Here is a 19,139-nt window from a genome sequence, read left to right on the forward strand (position 1 = left end):
AAAGAAGGTTGGTGGTGGTAAAGTTGCTTTTGCTTCCTTCTCTTGAATTTACTTATGTCACAACCTAGTTCCTGGGCCATGACTAGTGCAAGGACCCAATAGGCATAGCCCACTAGGCCCAAGCAAGCCTCTCAATATGCACTTGTATATTAACCCATCTATCTAGCATATTTCTTTAAGAATAAACTTAATAGTGTTCAAATGTCAATTTCTCCAACGTAACTCAAAAAACCCAAGTGAATGCTCATATTAGCACCATAATTCAAATCATACATAGATAGTTTGTCAATATATCTTTGCAATTCACATTAAACATATACAAAGACTTTGACTGTCAGCGGAGTGGCTCTAGATGGGAGATGTGACTACTGAGTGTCAAGATACCTACCCAAAAGATGGGGGTACATGGACACCTAAATCTACGTATCAACCACCACTGAATCTGAAAACATGAAGTTGAAAACATGAGTATAAACTCAGTGAGTGAACATAGAAAGGGAACAAGCAATGTTAAGGAAGGTTTAAAAAAAAAATCATGATGTGTTTAAGTTTAAAATAATGTAGTTTAGCTTAACCTTTATTAAAAACCCCTCATTTCAAATCTTGATCTTTTAGTCACTTAATAACGAAAGACTCATGAACAACAAAGAAGTTGAGAAGTGAAAGCTTTAGTAAACTTCAAGTAAGTCAAACATAATAGATTGACTCTCACCGTAGCAAAAAGGCATTTTTTTTGCATCGAGATTCTAGCCATATAAAATCCAAGGGGTATTCACTGCCATTGGGAAAATCCACTCATGCCACGTTGCAGATTAAATTGAACACATTGACAATACTCAAGTTATCAACAGTCAATACGATCACATTTTAAATCCAAACATATCTATATAGTAATCATGTATATATATATATATATATATAAGCACATACACCTCCATCACATCACCCAGCTCATATGCATCATTATCAGCATGTGCACTGCCCACTCCGCCCATGCACGATAGTAATTATCGCAACATCGTCATTCAACCAGCATGTGCACTGCCCACTCCGCACATGCACAGTTGTAACTATTGAAACCTCATCATTCAACCGGCATGTGCACTGCCCACTCCGCACATGCACTGTTACATCCATTGTACAAAATTACTTTGCTTAACAATACACATCATATATCTTTACATACATATTAGCATCATATAGAGGTATATAGTTTCATTACAAGGCATAAATTGTGAAATGTGCTTCCCCACAAGTTCCAATTTATTTTGATTAATTATCAAGGTAAAGTGCTTGATAAGGATAGGCAAAGGTTGAATTATGCTTCAAATGTTTAGAGAATGAGGGTGACATGGTTTGATTAAATGATACTACCCTTGGTAAGGGAATAGAAATACGCTACCGAAATTATAGAAATCTACTTAGAAAAAAGATGACGATTTAAGTATTTATATACGAGTAAAGACTTTTGTAATGAGCTACGATCTAGAAGCATGATATTAGAATATGAATTTTGGCTAAAAAAATGATTTTTAAGACACATGGTGCTTTGGGGATGGTGCCAATTAGTGGTCGATTCTCGTATGAGATTAGAATATTGGGATTAGCTTTGTGTATTCACCACAAATGATGAGCATGATCTAACCAATTATAAGAAGAATTAATTCTAAATTTGATTGTTGGTTATTTTGGTTTTACAGATGGCTTATTGTGGTTGACATGCCTAAGGCTACTTGAAGTTAAAATTTTTGGAAATATATATGTATGGATATATATGTTGCATATTGGTATTAAAGCTCATGCGGAGTTAGCTATAATTTGATTCGATGATGATATTCTATCAATGGTTATAGTGCTAGACAATGATTAAGATAATTTATCGTTGATTTTGGCAATGAACAAGTGGATTATAATGCTGTTAGCTTAAAGGTAAGTGTTTATACTTTTGGTATGAGTTCATCAAATTCTATTATATCATGATAAAACTTGGTGTTTTGATATAGCCTGAGAGGCTTGGCATATGAACTAGCTTAACTGTGAGCTAGAAATTGTCAGGTTATTATGAAGTACACAAATAGAGAATTATGACATGAATTTAATATCCTAAGAGGCAATGGAAAATGATGTTTCAGTTTTGGTATAGCTTCAATATATATAGTTTTGTTATATAAAGATGTGGGGAAAAGTTGATAGCTTATGCGTAAAGGTGTGCAATTGAATTCGTATAATTAAAAGTGTAAAATCTGCCTTGATTGGTATAAAGCTCATGATTCAAAATGAATGATTATGGATTTAATTTTCTAAGGTAAAAAGGACTAAAAGAAGTTAATATAAAAAAAGTCTTAATAAATTATTATTAAATTTTAAAGTGCACTTAAGGAGAGATAAATGTTTAATTTGATCTTCAGATTGATAAATTAATGAGGCCATGAGATATGATGTTTGGAGTAAATTTGAGAAATATAAAGTTACATATGTTGTAGGTGATTGATTAAGAGCAAATTAGCTATGATATTGGAGATATAGAAATGATTAGTAATCAAAATGAGACTTGGAAAAGAACTTTAAAGGGAAAATTTTGAGCAACTTTAATCTTGAGAGGTTGAGTTATTGATTAAAGAGATTGGTTAAGATTATAAGGGGGTATGTGGAATGTCATGATTTATTGAAATGCCTTGTGGTATAAGTTGAGATTTATCTAGTGAGCACTCGATCATGAAGGTATTGGAGTTTGTTTTTGGGAATATGATGACTAATGGTTACTAGATTTGAATAATCTTTGATATTAAAAAAAAATAGATGAAATGAATAAAGAGCATTTGATCTTTATGTATTGTGAAATGCTTAAATGGAATTTATATGGGAGAATGAAAAGTGAAATAGAGGTTGGTTGATGATTTACACCCACAGTCAATGGTGGAATAAATGCTTGAATGTTGGAAAGTTTGATAAAAGGTCGAGGTAGAGGAATTGTGAATGGTTAAGTAAACATGTATAATTGATGATTTAAGGATGATTTGATTGATATGTAACCAGAATTAATATCATATTTGAATTCTCTTCATAAGATGAAGAATGGTATCGTTTTGATCAAACAAGAGTAGTACATATAATTATATATCTTATGTTAAGAATGGCCAACGGAAGTGATGTAAAAGAATTTTAGAATTTTGATTATTCACCCTACGTCGATTTGAATTCGAGGACGAATTCATTTTAAGTGGGGGAGACTGTAGTACCTCGTATTTTGATAAGGTGGCTAATAAAGTTTACGGATGCCAATTGAGGTTAATTACCGAGTTAAAAAGGGTAATTCAGAAGTGAACTTGTGAAATCTCGATCTCCATAGACACATAACTAGAAGTAGATGCGACAATGCAGACTAAGGGTAATTTTTTAATTTCTCTTGTGAAGCTTTTACGAGTGGGTTTTCTTGATGCTATTAAGGTCTAAATAGGCCTAAGGAAGGAATAAATGATGTTTATGATGGTAAATAAATGAAGAAGATAAAAATAATGATAATTTCCATGGTAGGGGCAAAATAGCCATTTTGCATCTCGAGTCTAAATTTTTATGTTTTCGTGAACCCGAGTATTTTTAGACTATTATGGACCTTGCCCTAGTGTCAAAAGAGTAAAAGGTTGCACAAAGGATGAGAGGAAGACAAAGTCACCATGTTAAGGACATTTTGGTAATTTAAGTGAGAAATGGATAAACTTTATATATAAATATCTAAAGCTTTAGCAAATGTCCAGAAGATTCCAGCAACTCTTCTTCTTCCTCCCCTATTTTCTCTTTATTTCATGTTTTCTTCATCTTCCATGGTAGCCTCCCTTAAAGCTTCCATAACTTTCTCTCTCTAGCTTCAATTTCATGCTTTTGAACACTTTTTCATAGAACCTTTTGTGCTCTTTCACTCTCTCAACTTAAAACCCTTAAAAAGTCTTACTTCCATCTTCCTCTCACTAGCTGGGCATGTAAAGAGAGAGAATGATTTCCCTTAGCTTGAAGAATTTTGAAAGAGAATTCAACTACAAAGACCATCAAAGTGAGTATAAGTTAGGGTTAAATTTCTGTAGTTGTTGATAATGGCTAACAATGGGGTTTGTGAGTGTTTTATCATTGAGGCTGTTTGTTCACTCTTAGGGTGACTAGAGTAGTGTGAATAACTAGCCATTTAATGGCAATTGGAAGCTAGTTAGGAATAACTAGAGAACTTGATTAAGAAAGAGCTTTTGGATTATATTAATGCCAATTTAGGTTGGTTGTGATGTTGTGTGTGTATAGGTTCCAACAAGGCCTCACATGTCCATTTGGAGTATTAGTTGAGGTTAAAGTGAAGTAAAAGAATCAACAAGACCGGTGAGTGAACTTGCATTTCAAAATTTGCTTTGGGAGATGTAAATGTATTTGGATGAAACATTTGAATGATTTTATCCAACCTTTGTTTAAAAATGTGTGCTGGGGAACAAGCCCTTGATAAAATGCTTTGATGTTGTGAAAATGTGAAATGTGTAAAAGGATGATATTGGCCATGACTGCTAATCACTTAATAAGATGTGGATGTCAAGGATTTTTAGCTATGGTGATAGACACCCAAGTAAAGGCAGTTAGTTTGGTAGGTGTACCTATCATGAGGGAGTTCATAGATGTACTATCGGAGGAGGTACTCGGATTACTTCTATAGTGAAAAGCGAAGTACTGCATAGACTTGGTGTAGGACACTAATCTAATTTCTATATCACCATATTGGATGGCACCGATCGAGCTGAAGGAGCTCAAGGATCAATTAGAGGATTTATTGGACAAGGGTTTCATTCACCCTAGTGTCTTGCCATGGGGTGCATCGATTTTGCTTGTGAAAAAGAAAGATGGTTCAATGAGGCTTTTTATCGACTATATGCAGTTGAACAAAGTGACCATCAAGAACAAGTATCTTCTCCTATGTATCGATTATTTGTTTGAATAGTTGCAAGGGGCTAAGTGTTTCTCTAAGATTAATCTACGATGGGGTATCATTAGTTAAGGATTAGAGGTGTAGACATACCCGAGACTTCATTCCACATGAGGTATGATTATTATGAGTTTTTGGTTACGTCATTTAGATTGACTAATGCCCTTATAATTTTTACGAACATGATGAACAAGGTTTTTAGACCATATTTGGATCAGTTTGTGGTTGTGTTCATTGATGATATGTTAATGTATTCGAGGCTTCAGGGGGAACATGAGCAACACTTGAGGATTCTACTACAGACGTTGAGGAAGCACGAGCTATATGCTAAGTTCTCCAAGTGTGAGTTTAGGCTTGACAGTGTTAGCTTTTTAGGCCACATAGTATTTAAGGATGGGGTGATGGTTGACCCAAAGAAGATTGAGGCAGTAGAGAAATGGCCATGGCATACTTCAATGACTAAGATATGGAGGTTTTAGGGTTGGCCAAATACTATAGGAGATTTGTTAAGGATTTCTCCAAAATTGCTTCTCCTATGACTAAGTTGACATAAAGCGGTATCAAGGTTACTTGGATAAATACATGTGAGGAGAGTTTTGTGAAGCTCAAGACTTTACTTACCATAGCTCTAGTGTTGAGTTTGCCATGTGGTTTAGGGGGTTATACGATTTATTAAGACACATCACGAGCAGGACTAGGATGTGTGTTGATGCAACATGGAAAGGTAATAGTATATGCGTCGAGATAGCTCAAGAAGCAAGAGCAAAATTACCTTACCTATGATTTAGAGATGGCTACCATATTATTTTCGTTGAAAATATGGAGGCACTACTTGTGTGGTGAGACTTGTAAGATTTACATGGATCACAAGAGTCCAAATACATTTTTGAGCAGAGAGATATCAATCTTAGGCAATGCAGATGGTTGGAGGTTCTTAAGGATTCTGTCTATACTATATTTTATCATCCCAACAAAGCTATTGTGGTGGTAAATGCATTGAGTCAAAAATCTATAGGAAGTTTAGCCCATATATCAGTGGGGAAGAGATCATTGATACAATGTGTCAAACCTTGTTCTATAAAAAAATTACGACGTCATTTACATGCTCAATCTAATGTTTGCACATTTAGGAAATTCGAAAAATCGTTAAAAGACGATATTGCCCCTAATGGTACCATTAAGTCAATTAAGCCTCGAACTAGTTCAAATAGGAATTTTAAGGTGAAATTAAGAGTTTCATGGTTCAGGGATGACTCAAAATGGTAATTCGGAGTTCGAGGGTCAATTTGGAGTCAAACCGAAATTTTCACTATCTAGGGGTAAAATGGTCATTTGCCACTTGGGGACAAAATGGAAATTTTTAGAAAAGATTTTTTAGTCCCATTTAACTTATTGGAGTATGATTTGAGTATTGGAGTATAATTTGAGGGTTTGGCAGTGAAAAAGTTTAATTCCAGTGATTTTTGGAGTGTAGGGGCAAAATCATAATTTTTCCACCAGCAGACAAATTTTGAGATTTTGAGAGATTTAGATCACATTTGACAAATTGGAGAATGGTATGAGTATAAGGGATGAAAAATATGTCTATGGGCAATTTTTTAATTTTTGGAGTAAAAATGTAATTTTTGACTTTTACGGGGGTAAAAGTGTAAATTTTAAAAATTACTCCACCAAGACTTTGGATAAGTCTAGAGAATTTTATCTAAGCTATGGATATGTGAGACAAGTGTATGGTGAAAATTTGGGAAACAAATGGATGGCTAGAATTTGAGGAATTAATAAAACAAAAAAAAATGAATAAAATAATATTATATTATTTTAGCTTTTAAAAAGGTCAAAATTTTCAGAATTCTCATCTTCTTCAAGCTGTCCAAACCAGGAGAGAAAAGGAGGAAAAGAAATAAGAACCCTAGCTAAAAAATTTGGGGAAAATCAAGATAAATCAAGAAATCAAGCATTAAAAAGGTAAATTTCATTGATTTTCCTTGTGATTTTCACTACCCATGCATTTTTTTCTCATTTCCATGCAAAATTAGAAAGTGGGTATGGACACCCATGCTGGCCAAACCTCCATGGATGAGTTTTGAGCTTGATTTTTGGTTGATTTTAATTGAATTAAGTGATTTTAGTTAAGTTATATTGAAATATAGCAAAAATAAGCTAGAAATATAATTTTCTCCCATTGAAACCCATTATGCTGAATTTTCTAGGGGAATATTGGCTGCTGATCTTGATGGTTATTTGAGGAATTATGATGAATAATGATGAATTATGAGCCTAGAAAAATAATGGAAATTTTCGGAGCAAAAATACAAATTTTTACCCACTAGGGGTATTTTCATAATTTGCTATCGGGACTGATAATTTGCACCACATTGAGGGACATTAAGTCAATTTGGGTGCAATTGAGGTATAGAAACTGAAAAAAACTAATTTGGAGTTTAAACGGACGCGTATATCGATTTATCGGGTAAAAGATCGAAATAGGCTAACATCGCATTTAGGCAAAATTTAGACATTTTGCGCTTCATATCATGCATTAGTAGTATAAATTAGTTTATTTTGGTTTAGTACCAAAGTAGTAAACCTTTTAATTGTGCAATTTGTCAAGGTGGCGAATCCTCTGGCAAAGCAAAGAAATCGCACCCGATGAGTAATAGTTGGAGTACCCGAATTTAGTTTTCGAAAACTGTGAGTGAATTTATTATCATCTTAATTATCTAGAGTAGTTTTATACAATTGTGTGATTTTATGGAAAATGGGTTGAAATGGTAAATTGCTATGTTTTAGGAGAAATTGTGATTTTATAAATTTTCTAGAAAATCAAATACTGGTTTTGAAAATAGAGTAATTGGAGACTGCCTACTTGTGTTGTAAATTTATGGTTTTAAATTAAATGGCTTGTCATAAATTGGCATGATTGGCTAAATTTATACTTGTGTTGAAAAATATGAACTATCTGTTTTGCCTTGATAAATTGGTTAGTAATGTAATTACCATGCTATGCCATTGAGATTTTATCAATTGGTGGATTAAAGATTAGCTACTGCAGTGGTGGGGGGTTCCGTGGACCAGTCTATTAGAGGGGCACGGTAAACTCCTTTATATTCTCACCTATGTTGTAGAGGCGCATAGGGAATCTCCTGAGGTGGTCTTTTTGAGTGCACTTCACGTTAACCACCACGTGAGAGTGAGACTCAGCCAACGCCAAGGAACGACTGTGATGTTCAACGAAAAATGTGTTTTATGCGAAATATAATTTTTAATAGCCTTGGTGGTCTCAGTGGGATACCTTGACGAAGGTATCCGCGAGAATGATTTTGGCAGGAGCCAAGTTTTGTGAGATATATAAGCCATGTTGATTAATTGAGTAAACTGAATATTCATGTTATGAAACATATATTGGAAAAGAATATTTTAATTCGTCTCCATTTACTCGCCTTTAGATAGTTTAGATGGTATCTGTTTACTCACTGGGATTTTATAATCTCAGCACCTTCAATTCCCCACATTTCAGGCTCGGGATAGTCGGTAGATAGTCGATTGCATCAAGGACTTCAGTTAGCCTTGCATCAACAAAATTGTAGGTTCACAGACTAGCATCTTATTGGTTAGTTAGGGGCCCACGTGTCATTGTAAAAGTAATTTTATACTTTAGTTATTTGATTTAAAATTTGTATGAACATATTTAGCTTTTACATCATGTTTTTGGCGGGTTTTGGTGTTTTCGAAGAAAAATGATGAAAATACCCATGTGAGTCAGAAAATAATATTTTATTGTTTTGATTTGGAAAAGACTTATGATTTCTTGAAATGCGAGATTTAATAACTGTTGCTCACCGGGGAGACGCGGAAGCTGATGCTAAGCCTTGCGAGGTTTCGATCGGCGTTCGGGGTCATGAGTGCCTATCGGAATGTCGCGGCGGTTGTTACGAGCCCGATGGGGAGTTCCGGGTCGTGACACAATGTATGCATGAGTTAGGCGATATGGGCATTTGATTTGAGTTTGATGATACCGATGCATTATTAGCCCATATTAGAGTGAGACCAGTGTTGATGGATCTGATCAAAGAGGCCCAAGACAAGAATGATTTTATGGCAAAGGCATTAGAGGATCCTCTAGGGAGGAAAGGATAAATGTTCAGTAAAGGCACTAATGGATTACTTAAATATGGATCTAGAATATATATGCCGAATGTCAATAATTTGAAATGGGAGATTTTAGAGGAGGCTCATGTGGCTACATATGTACTTCATCCAGGCACCACCAAGATGTACCATGACTTAAGGGAAATGCATTGATGGGAAGACCTTAGAAGAGATGTGGCTGAGTTTGTGGCCAAGTGCCTAGTGTGCCAGCAGGTTAAGGTAAAGCATCAAAGACTTGTCGGACTGTTATAGCCTTTAATTATTCTCAAGTGAAAGTGGGAGCATGTTTTTATGGGCTTTGTGACTCAACTACCTCATACAAGTATGTAGCATGATTCCATATAGGTGACTGTGGATAGGCTAACTAAGTCCACTCATTTCTTACCAGTGAAGACCACTTATGGAGTGGCACTATATGCTAGACTATACATTGATAAGGTAGTGCAATTGAGTGGAGTCCTAATCACTATAGTGTTAGATAGAGGTGCATAGTTTACTAGTTAGTTTTAGGGTAAAGTGCAAGAGACTTTGGGAACCAAGTTGAATTTTAGTACTACATTTCACCCACAGACAGATGGACAATCTGAGAGGACCATTCAGACACTAGAGGACATGCTGAGAGCTTATGTCTTAGACTTTGGAGTTCCTTGGGACCGGCACTTGCCATTGATTGAGTTTGCCTACGATAACAATTTTCAGGTAAGCATTTGATGGTCCCTTATGAGGCTTTATATGAGCCTAGATGTAGATCACCCATATGTTGGTTTGAGGTCGGTGAAAGGAAATTGCTTGGACTAAAAATATCGCGAGTTGGAGTTTGAGGTTGGTGATCATGTGTTTTTGAGAGTTTTTCTAACCAAAGCCACTATGAGGTTTAGTAAGAAAGGCAAGCTAGGCCCAAGGTATATTGGACTTTTCACGATTCTAGAAAGAGTTGGTGTAGTGGTGTATTGACTGGCACTTCCATCGGATCTCGCTATTGTTCATTGCGTGTTTCATATATCTGTACTATAGAAGAACCAACCAAATCCATCGCACGTGATTCAGCATGAGTCCTTATAGTTGGGAGATGATTTGAGTTACAAGGAGGCGTTGGTAGCAATATAACATAGATGAGTGAAGAAGTTACGCTTTAAAAAGGTAGCATTGGTTAAGGAACAATGGTATAATCACTTGAGCAAGGAGTTGACTTGAGAGGTCAAGGATCACATGTGAGTAAAGTACCCACACCTATTTAGTGATGGTTAGTATGTTACTAAAATTAGAGGATGAATTTTAATAAGAGGGGAAGAATGTGAAATCGCACCTTGAGTAAGAGGATAAGGTAAGAAATCCTTAGGTGAGCATATAGAGTATGTATTTTGAGTATCAAACTTAGTTTCAACCTTTAAAAGAATTCATTGACACTTTAAGTTGTCTGTCGCTTTTGAAGCAAAAAATTTTCTAAATGTGGAAGGGGTCAAGATATGTGATTTTCATATAACAATCTTTTGGAAATAAAAAATGGTGGTAATGATTCCCTTGATTTTTATATGACAAAAAATATTTTTTTCATAATTTTTGGAGTACGTTTACTATGGCAAATGGGAGTTGCAAATTTAATTTTAGTCAAACTTTTTCGATTTCGTTTTTGAAACCAAAATATATATTTTGATTCTTTTGGATTTTGATTTTTTTAATATTTTTATGAACTCCCAATGGGGGTTGTTTGCTTATTTACATTAAATATCTTAAGTAAATGGAGAGCAAAAAGAAAGAAAGTAAAAATGAGAACATTTACTTAAATGGTATTTAAGGTAAATAAGCTGGGCATGTTTTATGTTACGACCCAAATTTCGGGCCATGACAGGCACATGGGCCCAGTGGATGTAGCCCACTAAGCCCAAGCAAACCTCTTTACATAATCCCGTTCACCATCCTTTCAATTTTTCATCACCATTACTAGACCAACATTTGTAATTTGCAACTAGACGTATTTTCATAATACAACATCGATACCAAAAATTTACATTTGTATGATCTCAAAATAAAATTATTCATAGCCATCTCATAATGGCACCATCATTCTAAACTATACATGCATCGTTGGCAAGTGATTCCTAGCAATTTACATTTAACGTACATGTACTCATATAAAAGACTTCTGATGACCAGCGGAGTGACTTTGGTGAGGGTACTACTATCGAATGTCGTGATACCTACCAAGAATGAATGCAAGTGGATGCGTTAGTCTCGATTCCAACTATCTACTTATCTGAAAGCATGCAATTTAAAAGAGTGAGTATAAACTCAATGAGTGAACATAAAAAGGGAACAATCAACGATAAGGAATGTTTTAGAAAACATGATGCACTTACGATCACATCATGCAATTTAGTTTAATTTTTGGTTAAAACCCCTCATTCCAAACTTTGAATGTTTGATCCCTTAATGTTACAAGATGCATGATAAACCATGAAATTGAATAGAATGAAAATTTCAGCAATGACCAAGCAACACAAGCGAACAAAGGGTTTTCTCGCTGCAACAGAGAGGCAGTCTTGGTTTGCATATGCTTCGGTTGTTCAAGCATAACTCGCACTACAAAAGTCCAATTGATATGATTTTTAGGTCATTAGAAAGCTAAGAGACTGCGATACAACTTTTATGTTTACCACTTTTCCCAGTTCTGATTCTAAAGTGGTCAAAATCATTGTCAAATTGAAAGCACTGCACTAGGATTTTGGAACTACCCAAGAGTTTCTTGCTGCAGCGAGAAGCTTCAGCAAATTTCTCATTGCAGCGAGAATCAGGCCAGTGCAACCCCCCTCCAACCCGAGAGTTTCTCGGTGTAGCGAGAATGAATCTCGCTGTAGTAAGAAATAGAGCAACTTAGTTAAAAAGGGTCTTGTTACATCAAAAGCCATTTTCTTGCTGAAATAAAAAGCAATTTGGGAGCAATTAACAATGCCAACATACAACACAATCATAATTATTTTCATAAAATTTCTATAACATATATATATTTGTATATACATACATCATCATGCATACCATCCTGCCACACTCAGCTCATGTGCACTCCCTACACACACAAGGCAATATCATCATCATGTGCACTCCCTACTCGCACATTTCAATATCATCATCATGTGCACTCCTTACTCACACATTCCAATATCATCACACGCACTCCTACCCACATCATTACCGACATGTGCTCTCCCACACCACACACGCACGGTCATACTTATTACATGATATTATCTATCAAGGCACAATACATATGTAGGTATACCAATGAAATAAAGGAGTACGTGGACTCATCACAGTCACATTTCACAATGCAAAATGTTTCATTAAAAGCTTGTTCCTGTATACATTTTAAAGAAAAAGATAATTAAAACCTTTTGAAGTTATTCACTCAAACATTTACACATTCAAACCAAATCATTTTAATGCAAGTTCTGTCAAGCCCGACTCTATAATATGTTTATTATGCCATTTTTACATAAGAATGCATGTTTGCTTACTTGGGTACCTCGGAAATCGTTAAAGGACGACAACGTACCAAATTGTACAATTAAGTTGAATTAAGCCTCGAACTAGTCCAAATAGAGATTTTGAGATGAAATTGAGAATTTTAAAACCCTAGAATGACTTAAAATGGTGGTTCGGAGTTCGAGGACCGATTTAGAGTCAAATTGGAATTTTCATAACGTAAGGGTAAAATGGTCATTTTGCCACCTGAGGTTAAAATTGGAATGTTGGAAGAAGTTTTTGACCAAGATTGACCATTTTGAACATAATTTGAGTTTGAGAGGTGAAAAATTTTAATTTTCGTATTTTTTCGAGCATAAGGGGTAAAATAGTCATTTTACTGCTTAAGGGCAAAATTAGAATTTTTCATCAACCAACACTTGTCCAGCATATGAATTTCACCCATTATTATTATGGATAATTAAGGAATTTTAAATGGTGGAGAGAGATTGCTTAATGGGTAAGTATGACACATGGGCTAATGGAATGGTGACATGTGTCAAATTCTCATCCATTTATAATTGGCTTTAGAAATCAGCACATAAACCCTCCCAACTCATTTCTCTTGGTCGGCCAAAGGAAGAAAAGGGAAGAAAAGAAGAAGAAGAAAACCCTAGCTAAGAAATTCAAGAGAAATTCACCAAATTTCAAGGAATCAAGCCATTAAAGGTAAAATTTCTTAATTCTAGCTTGTGATCTACCTTTCCTATGCATTCTTTTGCATTTTTCATGGTTGAATCACAAGATATCATGAAGGATTCATGGCTGACCGAATTTAGAGAGAGAAGATTTGATGATTTATTTGGTTAGATTTTGAGATATTTTAGTGTTTTTAGTTGATTTATCATGTTTGAAAGGAAAACAAGTAAGAAAAATCACATGTTCTTCACGGATTCTTCATTGGCCGAATTTCATAAAGAAAATATTGAAGATGAATCTTGTGATGTCTTATGTTATTTAGTTGGAATTTAATGAATTGTGGTGGTGGAAACCGAAAATGGTAATGTTTAGCATGAAAAACCGAATACCCCTCCAGAACCTCCATGGCTGAATTTTTCGGAGAGAAAATGTGAGGATGATTTTACCATATTTCAAGTTATTTAATTTTTGTTTGATGATTTGGAGTATTGGTAGGGAAATGGAGTTATTTAGAGTTCAATTGGACATATTGGCCAATTAATCGGGTGATAGATTGAATTAGGCCAATACCGTTTTATTTAAATACACAATTAAATTTATGTAGAACACCGTGTTTAGACGATGATCCGAACAATTCGTATTCCATTTCATGCATTCATATAGAGCCTAGATTAGTTTTACAATGGTTTAGCACAAATGTAGCAAATTGCTTATTGTGCATTATGTTTAGGTAGTGAGCATTCTCGCAAGAGTAAAGAGGTAGTATCCGAGGATCAAGAATCAAAGTATCCCGAATTCGATTCCCATTACAGTGAGTAACCTTATCATCATCTTGATTATCTGAACTGAATTTTAATTCGTTTTTGTGATTTTATGGAAAATGAGTTTAAATGGTAAATCTTTATGTTTTATAAAAAAATGGAATATTTTATTGAATATTTTTATTATATTCAAATAGTCATAATTTCACTTTAAATGAATGTTTTAGACATCTAAACTTATATTTGATTATGAAATATGTGTTTTGCACTCGCATACTACATTATTAGCTGGTTTTGAAATTTTTAGAGAAAAATGACCAAAATACCCCTGAGAGACGAAAATTATTTTTTTATTGTTTTAGTTTGGAAATAGCTTATAATCTTTTAAAATATGATATTAGCAACTGTTGCTCGCAAGGGATGCGAGAAAACTAACATTAAAGCCTTGCGAGGTTTCGATTGGCATTTCGGGGTAATGAATGTCTATCGGGACATCGCGGCGGTTGTCACGGGTTCGAAGAGAGTGCTCGGTCATGACAAGTTCACTCACTAGTATTTATTAAATCTTTACCCAACTCCAACTTCCTCTAATGCTCAAAATGGGGTGGTGGGGCTTCGTTGGAACCTATCATCGCATTAGCATCACAATTAACTTAATTCACATAACCACAATTCTAAAAGCTATCTCCTAAATCATGTTCTACTAGTTATCCCTAACTAGCTTCCAATTGCCATTAAGCGGTTATTTACTTTCACTATTCTAATCACACTAAAGATGAATAAATATCCTCAACTACAAAACATTCACAAATCTATCCACTAGCCATTTTCAACAACTAAAAAAAAAATCAACTCTAATTCACTACTCACCTTGGTAGCTTTGTAATTGAGTTTCTTTCCAAAAATTTTCAAGCTATTATAGAAGTTCCCTCTTTCTCTCTCTAAAACACCTAGCTAGTGAAAGAAAGCATGGAAGTAAGACTTTTCAAGAGTTTTAAAGTAAGAGAGTGAAAGAGCACAAAAGGTTCTATGAAAAGGTGCATAAAAGCATGAAAATTGGAGCTAACTTGAGAGAAGTTATGGAGATTTCAAAACAAGCTTCCATGGAGGATGAAAGAAACGTGAGACGGGAGGAAGAAGAAGAAGAAGCTGCTGGAAAATGATATTTATAGCTAAAGTTTATCCAACTCCACTTAAATTATGAAAATGCCCTTAACAAGTTGGCTTTGTCTTCCTCCAATCCTTTGTGCAATCTTTTTACTCTTTTGACACTAAGACAAAGTCCATAATAGTCTAGAAATACTCAGGTTCACGAGAACCTAAAAATTTTGACCTGAGATGAAAAATGATCATTTTGCCCCTACCTTGGAAATCATTATTATTTCTATTTCCTTTGTCATTTTATCCTTATTTTCATCATTCATTTATGTCTTAGGCCTACTTAGGCCTTAATATTGTTTGAAAGCATACTTCTAGGGGCTCATTAAAGAAATGGCAAAATTACCCTTAGTCCGTGATATCGCATCTACTTTTAGCTATGAGTCTATAAATATCAAGGTCTCACATTTTATAGGCAATCTGTCTTAGAAACTACATTCTATCTAAAATGTCTCGATACATGTTCGTGATGCATCGATCCATATGGTCATGTATCAGTATATGTTCATAATATATCGAAACAATGTTTCTAGAACCAAATGTATAAATACATGGCCCAAATGTATTGATACATTTCATCGTTTTTAGAAAAATAAAAGTGGCATAACTGTATTTTCATGCTAAAAATTATGAATACCTTACATTTTTTGAGGATTTTCAATCCTCAGTCATTTTTCTAAGGTATTTCTCTCAACTTAAACTCTCTCAACCTATTTTTGATTTAAATTTTCATCTTTGATCAATAAAAAGCTTGGTTTTGAGTTTCAATAATAAAAATGACATTTTTATGCTTTGGAAACTTTAAACTTCATTTTTAGGTTATGAAAATATGATTTTATAGCTCAAATTTTCTGTTTGAGATTCAAGCTTAAGGGCTTCGTGATTTTCTTAAGCATCTAAACTCACCCAAGTTAAGGTTGAAAGATATATGGGTTTTCTAAGCATGGGCTTTAGCTAGAAAATTAGTTTAGCTAAAAGTGAGTAAATTTTTAAAGTGCCTAAGATGATTATTTCAGGATTTTTATTTTATGAATTGATTGTAATGAATGTTGTGTGATAAGAACTCTTGAAAACTCCAAGGATTTGCTTAAAACAAAGTTGTGATTGGAGCTAGGAATGGAATCTCCAACTAAGTGAGTGGATATATGTCAAGCCCTCTCTATTATATACTTGTCATGTCATTCATGTGCTGGATAGAATGTTTGCATAAATGAATGTATCGAAAAATCGTTAAAAGTCGGTATTGTACCTAGTGGTACAATTAAGTTGATTAAAGCCTCGAACTAGGCCACATAAAGATTTTACGATGTATTTGAGAGTTATTGAATCTTAGAATGTCTTAATATGATGATTCAAAATTCGAAGGTTGATTTGGAGTTAATTCGAGAATTTTCATAACGTAGGGGTAAAATGGTCATTTTGCCACCCAAGGGCAAAATTGGAATGTTGGATGATATTTTGACTAAATTTGATTAATTAGAGGATTATATGAATTTGAGAAGTGAAAAATTTTAATTTCGACATTTTTCCGAACATAGGGGTAAAATAGTCATTTTAAGTGTCCATGAGGACGAAATTGGAAATTTTAGAATTTTACACCACCATGACACTTGTCAAACCCATGAATTACACCCATTATTTTTTTAAGTGAGATTATATGTGGTGGTGAGAAAATGCTTAATTGTTAAGTTTGTACGCATGGACCAATTACATGGTGACACGTGGTAAATTTTAATCATTTTATAATTCCCTTTAGAAACCAGCACACACTTCTCCCAAATCACTCTTTCTTGGCCAACTGAAGCAAAGAATAAAGAGAAAAGAGAAGAACAAACCCTAGGATGGAAAAATCCAAGAGAAATTGTTGGATTTCAAGGAATCAAGAAAGTAAAGGTAAGATTTTTTCAATTTTAGCTTGTGATCTACCTTTCCCATGCATTCTTTTTCATTCTCCATGGCTGAAATTCGAGTTTTCAAGAGGGAAACTTTGCGGGCCAAACCTAGAGAGAGAAGTTTTGGTGATGAATTTTGCTAGATTTCATAATGTCCTAGTGTTTTTAGTCATTTTGTGATGTTTGGAAGGAAAAACAAGCAAGAAAATCACATGCCCTTCAATAACCCTCTATGGCCGAATTTATTAGGTGACATGTTGATGATGGATTTGATTGTAAATCATGTTATTTAGCTAGAAATTGATGATTTATGGTATCAGATATCGAAATTGGAATGAATTTCGGTTACGGTGAATTAAGTCACAATTAAGCTCATTAAGATACTTTGGTGTATTTGGAATATTGAAAGTCTAATGAAGATATTTGGAGTTGAATTGGATGTTTTGGCTAACTAAACAAGGCATAGTGCGAGTTAGGTCGAATGCCAATTCAGTCCGATCATAATTGAACCCACGTAGAACACCGTCTTTAAGTGATTATTCGAACAATTCTCATTCAATGTCATGCATTCATATAGAGCCTAAAATAGTTTTATAACAGTTTGGCACAAATATATTAAATTACATGTCATGTATTATGTCTAGGTGGTGAGCCCTCTGATAAGGGTAAAGATATTATGCTCGAGAACCAAGAATAGGAGTACTCCAAACTCCTGCTATTGTGAGTAATCAGATGTTCATCTTAATTATCTAAAGTGCTTTATACTTGTTTTAAGATTTTAAAGAATAAGGCACTTAATTTGCAAATCATTATGTTTTACTTATAAATGTTGGTTAAATGAATGAGATTTATAAATTATTCTGAAACTAAATGTTGATTTTCGAAATAGAGTAAGTGGAGGCTATACATTTGTATTATATATATATACCTGATTTGAATTGATGGCTTATGAAATTGTGGTAGCATGAATGGCTGGATTTGTGGATTGTGGATTATATGAACTGTTTTTGTTTTACCTTGACAGGCTGGATAATATCATATTAGCCATGTCATGCTGTCGAAATGTTTATTGATTTGGTGGGTTATTTGATTAGCTTACTACAGTGGGTGGGTTTTCGTGGACTAGCCTATTAGAGGGGCATGGTAAACCCCATTATATTTTACCTTAGTATGAGAGGCGCGGAGGGTATCTCCTAAGGTAAGTTTAGAGTTCACTTCACGCCGAACCACAACGTGATGATGAAACTCAGCCAATGCCAAGGAATAGCTATATTTTAAAAGTAAAAACATGTTTTATGGTTATATGTCGTTTTAACATCCTTGGTGGACTCGGTTGGATGCCCGGGCCAAGGTGTCACCGAGTATGAGTTTTGGCACAAGCCAAGTTTTTCAGAGAATCATAAGCCTTGTTGATTATTTTGATGAAATGTAATTGTTTTATAGGAATTGAAATGAGTTTTGAATGTTATGAACTGTATTATGATGGGATGATTTAACTGTCTCCATTTACTCGGCTTTACATGTTATAGATGAATTTTGCTTACTCACTAGGTTTGTAAAAACTCACCTTTCTTTTTACCCATTTCAGGCTTAGGACTATCTGTAGACAACCGATTTTGTCGAGGGTTGCTTTTGGATTTGCATCCTTAGATAAATGTGTAGTCTTCACAAAACAAAAGGGGTAAAGCGTATTTTCACTTCTTAAAATATGAATATGACCCAATGCTTAAGGGTTTCTAAACCCTCATCCATTTTTTGAAAGGTAAAACCTCTCTAAAACCCTTTTAACCCATTTTTAATGAAAAATCTTTGCTTTTTATGATTTTGATCTTAGTTTTGGAAGTTTAAAGCTAAAAATGACAATTTTATGCCATAAAACCTTTAAAGCTCACATTTTAATGATGGAAATTTATTATTTTGCCTAGAAATTTTTGTTAAGATTAAAGCTAGGGTTTTTATGATTTCTTTCAACATCTAAGCTCATCTAAGGAAAGTTTAGAGGATTTATGCATTTCTAGGTTAGTCTAGAGAAAGAAAGTAGCTATAGTAAAAAACGAATAGATTTTG

General features: G+C 34.4%; 1 long non-coding RNA gene across 1 annotated transcript; it reads right to left on the reverse strand.

Annotated features, from left to right (window-relative positions):
- LOC108662203 lies at window positions 220-777 on the reverse strand. Its single transcript, XR_001928005.1, has 2 exons — window positions 713-777; window positions 220-442 (listed from the first exon to the last, which is right to left on the reverse strand). It is a non-coding gene; the product is annotated as an uncharacterized LOC108662203 (long non-coding RNA).

This window comes from Theobroma cacao, chromosome 5, assembly GCF_000208745.1.
Source record: "Theobroma cacao cultivar B97-61/B2 chromosome 5, Criollo_cocoa_genome_V2, whole genome shotgun sequence".
NCBI lineage: Eukaryota > Viridiplantae > Streptophyta > Magnoliopsida > Malvales > Malvaceae > Theobroma > Theobroma cacao.